This window comes from Triticum aestivum, chromosome 3A, assembly GCF_018294505.1.
Source record: "Triticum aestivum cultivar Chinese Spring chromosome 3A, IWGSC CS RefSeq v2.1, whole genome shotgun sequence".
In the NCBI taxonomy this organism is placed as follows: Eukaryota; Viridiplantae; Streptophyta; class Magnoliopsida; order Poales; family Poaceae; genus Triticum; species Triticum aestivum.
This window is the reverse complement of record NC_057800.1, coordinates 527,157,217-527,170,567: the sequence shown is the minus strand read 5'-3', so window position 1 is coordinate 527,170,567 and position 13,351 is coordinate 527,157,217. Positions and strand designations below refer to the sequence as shown.

The window sequence follows — 13,351 nt, the reverse complement described above, 5'->3', positions numbered from 1 at the left end:
ATTTCATGTCAACAAGGAAAACATGTTAGGTTACCTTTTAGTTCTTCTAGCTCTTCTAGTACGTTTCCCTTTGAGCTTCTTCATTGTGATCTATGGACCTCTCCAATTTTAAGCATTTCTGATTTTAAATATTATCTTGTTATTCTAGATGATTACACACATTTTATATGGACTTTTCCTCTAAGAAATAAATCTGACGCACATACTGTTTTTACTAACTTTCAACGTTATGTAGCTACTCATTTCCTTCTTCCTATTCGTTTTATACAATGTGATAATGGTAAAGAATTTAATAATATTGCAAATCGAAACCTTTTCCTCAAACACGGCATTCTCCTTCGGTTCTCATGTCCATACACCTCACCACAAAATGGCAAAGTTGAACGCTCTCTTCGCACAATCAATGATATTATTAGAACACTTCTTATCCAGGCATCCATGCCACCCAATTTCTGGGCTGAAGCACTGCGTACTGCCACTTATCTTTTGAATATTCGCCCATCCAGTGTAAATCCTAAAACAACTCCCTTTTACTCTCTTTTTCTTTCTCACCCTAACTATAATGAGCTACGAGTCTTCGGTTGTCTTTGCTTTCCCAACATCTACGCCACAACAACTAATAAGCTGTCCCCACGATCTCTTCCGTGTGTTTTCTTAGGATACTCTGATGAACACAAAGGCTATAGGTGTCTTGATCTTGTTTCTGGTCGCGTACATATATCTCGTCATGTAACTTTCGATGAAACGGTTTTCCTTTCTCTACTACCTCAATAGACAACAAACCTAAATCTGCATCCAAACCATCTCATTCTCCCTCTAAATCCCCTATTTTTACTCATCTCATACCTGATAATCCTGCCGCAGCAGCCAATCTGCCTCTTTCCACTGCCACGGCAGCGCCTCCACCTTCTCATGTCGCCACGCCGACCTCTACCGCGGCAACGGATTTGCCGTTTTTCTCTGTCGTGGCAGCGCCCCCATCACCCCCATCTCCCGCCGTCGCCACGCCACTCTCTTCCGCGGCAGACTCGCCCATGTCCGCACCCTCCGCTGCGCCGGACAACTCTCCCTCTCCGTCACCACCAATTCTACCACCCAATGCCGTCCCTGTTCCTGCTCCTATCAATGACCACACTATGCGCACCCGTGCCAAATCAGGTTTTTCTCAACCAATTAAGAAGCTTAATTTGCATGTAACCACTAATCTCTCTCCTATTCCTAAAACTTACAAATCTGCTCTTCTCGATCCTAACTGGGCCGCTGCCATGCGTGATGAATACAATGCTCTTCTCTCCAACAACACCTGGCATCTGGTTCCCCGTCCTCCTAATGCAAATATTGTCTCTGGTAAATGGGTCTTTCGTCAAAAATTTAACTCTGACGGTAGTCTTTCTAGGTATAAAGCTCGTTGGGTTTGTCGTGGCTTCTCTCAACAACACGGTATAGATTATGATGAGACGTTTTCTCCTGTCGTAAAACCTAGCACTATTCGAACTATTCTTAGCATAGCGGTCTCATCAACATGGCCAATCCATCAATTAGACGTTAAAAATGTTTTTCTTCACGGCTCTCTTCATGAAACTGTATATTGTCAACAACCCTTAGGTTTCGAGGATTCTACATCTCCCAATCATGTTTGTCTTCTTCAAAAATCTCTCTATGGCCTTAAACAAGCTCCCCGTGCATGGTTTCAACGCTTCTCTACCTTCCTTCAAACTATAGGTTTTTCTCCTTCTCGTTCAGACTATTCTCTTTTTGTTTATCATTCTAACAGCCACGTTGCATATCTTCTTCTTTATGTAGATGATATTGTTCTTACAGCCTCTTCTACTAACTTTCTTCAACACATTATCTCACTTCTCCAGCACGAATTTTCCATGACTGATTTAGGTTCTCTCCATCATTTTTTGGGTATTGCTGTCACACGTGATCATAAGGGTCTTTTTCTTTCTCAACGTCAGTATTCTATTGAACTTTTAAACAAGGCCGGTATGTTAGATTGTCAACCCTCTCGCACACCTGTAGATACCAATTCTAAACTCTCCTCCGATGGTGAAACTTTTCTGATCCCACACTTTATCGTAGTTTAACTGGTGCTCTTCAGTATCTCACACTTACTCGTCCTGAACTATCCTATGTTGTACAACAAGCCTGTCTTTTTATGCATGATCCTCGTGTCCCACATTATAATCATGTCAAACAAATCCTTCGTATGTCAAAGGAACTCTCGATCACGGTCTCCACATAAATTCATCTTCACCTGCATCATTGACAGCTTATTCGGATGCTGACTGGGCTGGTTGTCCAGACACTCGTCGATCCACTTCAGGATACTGTGTTTATCTTGGTAACAATCTTATTTCTTGGTCCTCGAAGCGCCAGCTTACGGTCTCTCGTTCGTCGGCTGAGGCAGAGTACAGGGCTGTTGCACATGCAGTTGCGGAGACAGTTTGGTTGCGCCAATTACTTGAGGAACTTCATCAACCTCTTCATCAGGCCACGGTGGTTTACTGTGATAATATTTCTGCAGTCTATATGTCAGGCAATCCAGTGCAGCATCGACGCACCAAGCATATTGAGAACGACATTCACTTTGTTCGTGAGAAAGTTGCTTTGGGACAAGTCCGTGTTCTTCATGTTCCTACCACGGCATAGTTCGCTGATATCTTCACCAAGGGGCTTGCAACCGCGCCATTTACAGATATTCGATCCAGTCTCAACGTCATCGAGCCTCCCGTTGACACTGCGGGGGATGTTAGAGTATACGAGTAGGACTCGTATTAGACTTGTACTCCAAGTTAGTTTAGCCTAGGTCGGTTATCCTATGCACTATATAAACATTGTAATCCGGCTGTATCCAATCAAGCAATATACGAGTTTACACAACATTACAATATTGATCGAAATTTTTTGGGAAAAAAGGACAGCGACTACTATTCAAGGTCAGGGCTTCGTGGCGGACCAGTGGAGAGGTGACAATGGTGGGAGTACATTGCCAAAAACTATCACAATTATGCACAAATGCATAAAAGAACACATCATTTTTCATAACGGTTAGTTGATGTCATTGATTTTCAGTAATCCGTTGCCGTAAGCACTAAACAGCTCGATTGAGTGGCGTTTGATGGAATATGACAGGCGGGCCCTGTTTTCATTGACGTGGCAAGTAAAAAATCACACCGTTTTGGATGAAATGTTAAATTTTACAGAGGGCCCACATGTCTGTATCACTCCTCTCTCTCTCTCACCATTTATCTCCAATTCTGTCACTGTGTCCACGCGTAACAAAGTGCCATCCTCCGCACCGGTGAAGTGGCGCTCCTCGTCCTCGGCTAGGAGGGTCGTGACATGCACACCGCCGGCGGGCGAGCGCAGCCGCATATCCTCCCCAACTCCCTCCACGCTCCTCGGCCAACTCCCATCGCCACACACTGTTCATCGTCGGTCTCGACGGCGTCGGGGCACAGTGGCCATCAGGGCTTGGTACGGGGCGGCGATGCAACGATGACAATTGGCAGAGCGGTGGCCGCGCACGGTTCTGCGACCATGGCGGCGAGAGGCGCTGAGGTACGGTGCGTCGGCGGCGCTAGCGGGGAGCGGTATAGGAGTAGCAGGCACTGCGTGAGCATGAGCGGCGGCGGCGATTTTACCAACGAGAATCACAAGTGGAGAACGCTGACAAGACGGTCACGTGAAAATATAGGAGACAACGGAGACCGTCCCTCCCAAGCCAGAATCGAAGTTGCAAGAAATAATTGAGAAGTGCGTGCATCATTTGATGTAGAGGCCAAGGATATGATCTCTTTCTTCAGAATAATAATGATATAACTAATAATAATGATATAACTAAGGCAAACATGCACGTGCATGTCGATCACTCCTGAGACCAAGACTATAAATTACTATTATCCTATATATCAATCAAATAGATGGACATCAGATGGGAAGGTTCCTCTCCACTAGTGGGAAGACATCAAGATCGGCGTGTAACATCTGACCGGCATCACCGTGACTAGATGCTTTTCATGTTGGTCGCCAGCCAGATCGAGAATCGGTGCCTGCTGTCCAGTGGACATGGCGCACCTGCCGTGGTAAGATAAGATTCGTGCCTTTGTCAGTACGACGCATGTTATTGGTATCGATACCATGTAATGCACGTTATACTGCGACAAAATGACAACCATGGAGATCATCGTGGGGAAGCAAGTCAGATGGTTTTGCCAGATCAGATCAGGGTCGACGTATACGAGCAACGAAGATCTAAGCATCCCACTCTGATCTACGTCAAGTTGACTAGATAAAGCTCAGAAGCATCCCATAAGAGCCTGAGGTCATCAGCGCTCATGAGTCATGATCGGCAAAGAAATAAAAAGTGAACATGAACTAGCCCGTCAGGAATATAAAATACAACAACATAGTTATAGGTGCATGATAATACACCGTTTATACATCAGAATTACTAAAATTCGCATGCCTAATTTTCAAAGTTTTTGTCATGTTTTTTTTTGTTTGTTTCGTGGTGTTCAATCACTTATTGTTAATTCCCATACTTTTACGAATTTTGACCCACTTCTTTGCAAATCACTTATTATTATTATTATTATTATTATTATTATTATTATTATTATTATTATTATTATTATTATTTACAGTTGTTTATTTTGTTAGTTTCATGTTTATTGTGACCGGACATTTTTCTGCATTTGCACTTGTTTTTAGTGCAATTGCACTTTGACCTTTTTACTTTTTTTATTGTCTTGATATGTTTCGTGACACCAAACTTTCATTTTGTGCAATTGCAGTTCTTTTCATGCATTTCCATTTTTCTTCATCTTCCTCAATTTTGTTTTTCCATTCGTTTTCTATTTTAGGTAAGTTTTTTAATGATATATGCTGAACATTTCTCCTCTACTGGTCAAAAAATTTATAGATACAATTCAAAAACAATATCGTATTATTTATGCGAATAATATTGAATATTTGTCAACTTCACATATATTTTCTTTAATACGTGGGTGTACATTTTCTAAACACACGTTAAATTTTTTTCGAAAATGTCATGAACATCTTTTAAGCCGTCCATTTTAAGTGTCGCAAACATTTTTTTGAAGTTATAACAATTTCGAAAAATTCAGTGCATAATTTTTTTACATTTCTTGAACAAATTTTTAAATGTCGTGGACACTTTTTAAATGTCATGATTTTTTTTGAATGGTGTCATTTTTTTGATATTAATTATAAGAAAAAAATTACATTTTCATGAACATTTTAAAAATATCATAAGCATATTCGAAAACGGTGTGAACATTTTTAAAATTTCAATACAGATTTTTAATTGTACCAACATTTTTTTAACCAGGAGAAGAAACTTTTACATTCCAGGAACATTTTGTAGTACGGTGAGTATTTTTACGAAAATTAATATAAAAATGCGAAGACGAAAGTTTAAAGATGGTGCTTGCTTGTCTTTTCTATTTGAAAGCTCGTTGCTCGGTTTGTTGCTGGGCTAATTCCTATTCGGCTTAAGGGGCCGAATAGTGGCGGGAGCTATATTCTCACTTACAGCAAGAGGGTTGCTCCCCTCGCCTGCACTGTCCACGCAAATGGGCTGGCCCATTAATGCTAGTTCCTTTATTGTTGTGTTTGTTAAGTAGCTGTTTGAAATCATTAATAAAGGAGTACTCACACCTTTTTAGATTGCAACAAATGAGGCACTACATGTGCGTCACTTGGCTAACCTGGAGTTTTTTTTCGTACATCCATTTATTCAAATGTTTTATCTTTCAAACCGTGCGTCTAAATTCTGAACCATTTTCATTGTTGGATTTCTTGAGATTTTTGAAACTAGATCCCATGTTGATAGGTTTTGACGAACTTTTTCAAAAAATAAATAAATCAGAAGCACGACTTTTTACAATTTCTTTTTCCTTTTCCGAAGAGGCACAACTGTGGCTCTCGCGAAATCAAATATGTGTCTCCATAAGAAGCAAAACTGTTCCTCTCGCGAAAGAATCACAATTGTGTCTTCCGTAGAAAAACAATCTGTGCCTCCACAAGAAATAAAAATTGTGCCTCCATAGAAGAAAAGAAATTCATTTTTTTCTTTTTTCCCTCGAGGCACAACTGTGCCTCTTGCAAAAACAAATATGTGCCTACATGTGAAGTAGAATTGCACCTCTCGCGGAAGCAAAACAGAAAAATAAAACATATTTTTACTTGTTTGAGGGGCACAATTGTGCCTCCCACGGAAGCTAATTTGTGCCTCCACGAGAAGTAAATGTGTACCTCTCGCCAAAGCAAAAAAAAACACTTCTTTTTCGTTTCCGAGAGGCACACTCTCGCGGGCCCAAATTTATGCCTCTACGAAAACTAAATCCGTGCCTCTTGCGAAAAATACACGTTTTTCATGTAATTTTTCTTTTTTCAGAATCCTAGGGGAAAACCGGGCAAAAAACGTAAAGCCAAAAAAAAACAAAAAAAAACATCTATAACTCAAAAACACGTATGGAAAATAAAAATAAAAATAAATCCTAAGAAAATGTCCAGAACGCAACACGTGGCGACGGTTGAGAGCGTGCCAAGTGACGGGCTCTTAATCCACCAAAAGTGACCCTTGCAGGAGCCCGCAACGAGCACTCCTCAGCTAGTTTTTCTCGTGGTTGTCACTTCGTTCAGGCACTGTACGTTCTGCTTTTGGGCTTTTTTCTATTTCATTATCTTTTGTTTTTTCTATCGGTTATATTTTTTCTTTATGATTTTATTCGGGTTTCTACTTTTCTTTGCTTTTTCAGTGGTTTTCTTTGTTTATTTTTCTCGGTTTTCACTGGGTCTTTTTTTACAATTTCTTCTGGTTCCTTTGTTTCTTGTTTTGATGTTAATTTTTTTATCATTTTATTCGAATTTTTATTGGTTCTATTTGTTTTACTTTTTTATTTTTTTTCTGTGTCATTTTTGTTTTTTTTTGTTTTCTTTGTTTTTTGTGGTGCATTTTCCATATGCATCAGGAACCCTTTTTGATATCTACTTTTATTCATACACATTATATATTTTTTGTATGCATCACAAACATTTTTTATATCATCTTTAACCTCTATAAAATAATAATGAACAGTTTTAAACATACTTTTTATGTGCTACTTTTCCATAAACATTTTACACATTTCTTTGTATATCAGGAACATTTTTTATACACATGTTAAACATTTTGGAAATATATGATTAACATTTTTCAAAACATATATTCTTTGATGTCTAGTTTTTCCGAACACGTTGTACATTATTTTTTGTATATGAAATAAACATTATTTGTATATATGTCCAAAGTTTTGGAAATACATGATTACATTTTTATACATATTTATTTTATGTCTACTCTTTTCCTTACACAATTGACATTTTTTGTATATATCAGAAATAATTCTTATATACATGATTAACATTTTTGAAAACTTATATTTTCTATGATTACTTTTTTACATACACATTGAACGTTTTTTGTGTAAATCAAAACTAATTCTTCCACACAGATTTAACATTTTTTAAGTGCACAATTAACATTTTCTAAATAATTTATGTAAAGTGATTTTATAATATATATGTATTTAGAATATTTTAATTTATAGAAAGTAGAAAAAATGGAAACAAAAAATATGAAAAGAAAAGCAGTGAAAAACAGAAGCGCTTTTGAGGCAAGTTGCCGCGCGCTTGGCCGGCCAATCTTGCTGTCTTCAGGTGAGGTTACCCTACGTCTCGGTTCAAGCGAGACATAGGTGGCCCCAAAATAGTGGCTATTTAGTACGGGCACACAAGACACAACCCCTCTCTTTAGGCCGGTTTTCTGATCTACGTTTTTTTCTCTGTTTTTCATTTATTTTCCTTTTATTTTTTCGTTTTCGTTTTAAATTTCATGAAGTTTTTTCCCAAAACTATTATGTTTTAAAATTATTTTTCCCAAATCATGAACTTTTAAAATTTTGTGATTTTAGTAAAACTCTAATATTTTTCAAATCCAAAATAAAAACAAATACCTAAAAAATTTAGAATTAGTAAAAAAAAATCAAATTCCTGATTTTTTTCAAAACACATGAACTTTGTTTCAATTCTTGAATGTTTTTCAAATGTGCATTTTTTAAATCTGTGAACAATTTATCAAAATCCACTAACTTTTCTCAAATTCATGGATTTTTTTCTCAAAATTTACGATTCTTTTTTAAATACGTTTTATATAGAAAATTCAACGGCCAATGGCTTAATTGTCATCTAGTCAATGCTCAAGGGGCCAATAGGTCAATAGTTTTTTGTTTTTAGGAAGAACAGACAGAGCTACTGGTATGACCCCGACCGCGCTCTGTGCCTCGGCATGCTATCCCAGAAGCCACCATCTTAGAGCATCTACAATCAGAAATAATGTATTAATAACCTAGGCCCTTATATATCCACAGACACGCACGGTTGCGTGTGCGGATAACGCCCAGTCATCCACAAATGTCCATGTCCACAGCCTTCCCATCATATGCAAATCCTTAAATTCGTGCAATCTACGACAGTGAAAATAACACAACATAGGTCGTCACCCCCCTTTATTTTAGGGATTTTTGTATTCGTGCCCCTAGTTGGATCACGCTCGACTGATTTGCCACTATTTTTTCAACAATTGCGGTTTTACCCAGCTCACTTCACTCACCTTGTGTTTTTGCCCTTCCCGGGCGGTCCCGACCAGTGAGCAGTCGCCACGTGGCGAACCGTGATTGGTCGGAACCGCCCCGGAAGGGCAAAAACACAAGGCGAGTGAAGTGGGCTGGGCAAAACCGCAATTATTGAAAAAATAGGGACAAATCAGTCGAGCGTGACCCAACTAGGGGCATGAATACAATTGTTCCTTTATTTTACCATATATAGAGTCGCGCTATTCGTCATCTTGGGTGAGGAATAGTTATTCTTCACCCCCATTTATTTTACCATCAATGCACCATAATTTTACGTTCCGTAACTTTTGTTTTATTTCCGACGCAAAAAGGGACCGTAAGAAAATATATAATCGCCGTAAAAAATATTTTATGTTATGTAAAATTACAAACGTAAAAATATAGTCTAAAATACACATAAACTGTAAATTTTCTTATTTTATGACCTATATTTTTATTTTCTTATGTCAAATTTTACGTAGTTAATCAATAGGAATATAACTATTTGAATTCGAAACGTAATTTAATTATGAAATGATCGTAAGATTACCTTGGGTGAAGAATAACTTATTCTGCACCTTAGGTGATGAATAATATATATATATATATATATATATATATATATATATATATATATATATATATATATGTGTGTGTGTGTGTGTGTGTGTGTGTGTGTGTGTGTGTGTGTGTGTGTGTATATATAGGGTGGGTCTATTATGATAACACCCTTAAGAGTCTTATTCTGCACACCGAATCGCTTATTCTGCTAACACCTCTCTCCGTACCGCATCGCGAACCGAACCACCCCACTGCCACTAACAAAGCCCACCCCCAGCTCCTGCACGACACCCACCTCCCTCTTCCCCCGATCCAAACCCCCACTCCCTCCACCTTCTACCGCCGCCGCCGCCAGAGCACCACCTCACCTTCTCCCACCTTTCCCCCGCCTCGACCCCACCTTCCTCCATCGCGCCCACCCCGGCGAGCCCCGCCGCGCCACGGCTCCACCACCCCCGACCTTCTCCCTTTCCAAACCCGCGTCGTCGGATCCCCGCCCCACCACCCCGCCGCGTCGGATCCATGCCCCACCGGACACCCGCGACGCCCCCGCCGCCGGATCCAGCCCCTCCGGTCCGCCCCCTCCGGCCAGCACCACTGCCTCCTCCCCATCCATGGCGATCGCCCCGCCACAGCAACCTCTCCCTGTGCTGGATCCGGCGGGATCCGCCTCCATCGCGTCCCACCTGGACCCCCGCCGCTGCGGCCGAGGCAGCTCCCCCGTCCGGCCTCCTCCCCATCCTGGACTTGACGGCTGATGGGTCCAGGTCGCTCATGCCTTCGGTGGCTCCTGGGCGAGAGGACTCTCTGCAGTTCGGTGGCGCTCGTGGTGCAGCTCGGTGGCAGTGCAGCTCGGTGGCGCTCGTGCGTGCAGTGCGTTCGGTGAGTGCATGCGTTTCAGTGCATCTCGTGTTGACCCCGACCATCATCCTCCATCGTCGTTCGTCTCATGCTGCCCCTCCTGACCGTGCGCCCCTGGATCCGGGCAACCAGGCCTGCGCACCATGCCACGCGCGGCCCGCTGGACTTCGACCACTGGGGGTGTGGTGGTGGTGGGCTGCAACTTCATCTCCCTTATGCCCGCAGGTGCCGCCATGGGCATCTCAATCTTGTCTCCCATCACCGGCATTCAGTTGAGGATAGGGCGCCGCCGGCTTGCAGTTCGCTTGGTTCCCCACGCTGTGGTGCGGTACGTCACTGTCGTTCTATTGCACTTTGGGACCTTCTTTTTCTTCAGATTTTGCTTGTCTACAGTTCGCCTATGATCTTGGTGCGGTGCCGTGGATGTGCTAGCGGCCGCTCTCTGTGTGGTTGGCCACGCTGTCCTTTGCAGATCGCTGGAGTGAGAGAGGAGGTGTTCTACATGGCGTGTTGCAGTTCCTGGTGCCACTCCAGTGCAGCTCGGTTTGTGCAAAAAAGTGGAGTTCTTTTTTTGTTGTTGTAGTAGTTTCTCGTCATTGTAATTTGTGTGTGTTTGTACTATGGATTAAAAAGAGGATCACTGTAGTTCGTTCGCCCCGGCTCGTAGTCCAGATATGTACAGATCGCAGCTCTCTCGAAAACATTCATTGAAGAAAACAACAACAAAATTGTTTAGGTGCAGCTCACTTGTTTCATTGCCGCAGTGATCTTCTCTCTCCTAGTGGTTCACTATGTTGCCGAGTGCAAAAACAAATTGGAAAAGTTGATTTTTTTTAATGCAGCTCACTCTGTTGTTGTGTGCAGTAGAAAGAATATTGGAAAAAGAAAAATTGATGCAGTGCACTCACCTCGTCCCTGCAATACCAACGCTCGACACGAAGTGCACTCCACCACGTTTGGAAAAATTTACGTCTCACAAAAAAAACCATGCAGTGCACTTGCCCATCTAATGACGTGCGGTATTCCGTCTGAAGCAGTGCGTTCTTCTTTCCCCGTCCGAGAAAAAATACGTCTAAACAAAAAGAAACCATGCAGTGCCCTTGACCATCTAATGAAGTGCGATATTTCGTTTGAAGCAGTGCGTTCTTCTGGCCGATGCAGTAAATATGACGATTTTGGTCTCGCGAAGAACAGAGTGTCCGCTTTTCGGTAAAATCGAAACTTATCTTAAACCGCAAGGTATTAGAGAGAGTGTTCTATATGAAAAAGTTGTGTCTCGTCGATATCTTTCCAACAGCGTATGCTTTGAATTATTCTGACCAGCCGTTCGTAAAAAATTCGCGAAAAAACAGTCGCTGCCTCTCGAAGTCAGCCGCACGATTTTCAAAATTAGCTAAAATCTGTAAGGAATCTCAAAACCATTTCAACATATGAAAGTTGCGCCTTGTCCGTAGCTTTCCAACGGCGTATCATATGTTTCGTTTCGACAAACGGTTAGAAAACTGGAGCAAAAACAGTACCGAAAATTTCAAAAAATTTGAAAAACAGAGTTCCGCGATTTAGTAAATTTGAAACTGCTCTTAAACCGTAATGAATTAGAGAAAAATTTATATATGAAAAAGATGCGCCTCGACGATATCTATCCAATGGAGTATCATTTGCTTTATTCCAACAAGCGGTTTAGAAAAAAACACGAAAAAACGCTCGCTGCCACTCGTCATCCGCCGCACTATTTTCAAAACTGCTCTTAAACCGCGTGGAATCTTGAAAAGTGTTCAACATGTCGAAGTTGCGCCTAATCCATAGCTTTTCAATGGTATATTACATGCCTCATTCTGATAAACGGTTAAAAAATTAGAGCGAAAACAGTACCGAAAAAATAACGCGTGCAGTTTTTTTCGACGAGAAGTTCACTAATCTCTATTGCAGTGCTCGTTGTCAAAATGATGCAGTGCGCTTCTGTTGAGCGTGCAGTGCCGAAATGGTGTGCAGAATAGTTATTCTGCTAATATTAGCAGAATAGACCGTATATATATATATAGCATTAACACAAGACATGCCAAGTTTGAAATATCAATACATAGCAAGTTTGACATAGCAACATAGCAAAATACAATAGCAAACTAGATACTAGTAGAGGGACGCAGCGATTCGGTGCTCAGGCTCATCTGCACCTGATATCCAGGGCGTTGGCTGATGCGTTGGGATTGGGAAAAGAAGGACAGACGCGTCAGAGCTGGTTCCACCGAAAAGTAAAATATAGTCCTTATACGGGCGTGCGCAGTGGTGGGTGTGGGCCTAGTTCGTAGATGGCGTGGGCTGTGTCCGTTACGGCAGTGTGCTGAGCCTAGGAACAGAACGTCGTCTTGAGAGCTGAGCCGTTCGTTCGTTAGTACGGGAAGTGGATGAGAAACCAAGCCGTGTAGTTACTCATATCTCGCCGGGAGTTTGATTTGAAACGGCGCGGCTGATTCTACCGGCGACGAGCCCATGGAGGCCAACGGATTGGAGTTCCTGCTAGATTTGATCAACTTGTGCGGTACAGGCTCTTCACTGTCGTCGATGCCGTTTTTATTCTAATTTGGATCATAGTTTCGTCACGATTTTGACCACGGTGATATACTTTCTGAGTTGCTCCAGTTCCAGGTTCTCCCTTCATGAGGAGTTTACCGATAACCTGGAGCATCCAGATCCGGTGCCCCCTCCTGTGCTGCCGCGATTTCGGAGAGAATCAGGTCGTAGTGGAGGAATGCAACTGTGCGTGAGGCTGCGCCCAAGTGGTCGGCAGCCTAGCCTGCAGAGAAGTGGAACACTTCGCCTGTGCAGTCAGAGCAGTCCCCCGGGAAGGTGAATCCGGCCCGAGCACCAGGATAGAAGAGGAGATGAACTGTTGATAATTTTCACTACTGATTTGCATTAGTAGTTGAGAAAAATTTGCTGGGGCTACGTGCGTATAAATTTAATTGTTTAGATGTTTCAATTACAACATCTGTCGCTCATCTATGGTTGTGAAATTTTGCTTTTGGTTTTTCATTCCTTTTTGTGTGGGTGAGTCTCCAGCAATGGATTTTTGGTGTAGTCTTAAGCAAACTGAGTTAGCTGTTCATTCGTTACAGGCTGCAGCTGGGCGGTGCTGATGTAAATATTAAATCACTTAAGCAAATGTTTACAACTCATTGACGGTTCCTGATTCAGTTAAATTAAATGCTGATGCACATCAATTTATCAGCACAAACATTTTTTGG

General features: G+C 41.7%; 1 long non-coding RNA gene across 1 annotated transcript; it reads left to right on the top strand.

The window, feature by feature from the left end:
* The first annotated feature begins 12,410 nt into the window (after positions 1 to 12,410).
* On the top strand, positions 12,411 to 13,139 carry LOC123058559 (uncharacterized). The gene is made up of 2 exons (XR_006427237.1): positions 12,411 to 12,645; positions 12,747 to 13,139. It is a non-coding gene; the product is annotated as an uncharacterized lncRNA (long non-coding RNA).
* The last annotated feature ends 212 nt before the right edge of the window (positions 13,140 to 13,351 follow it).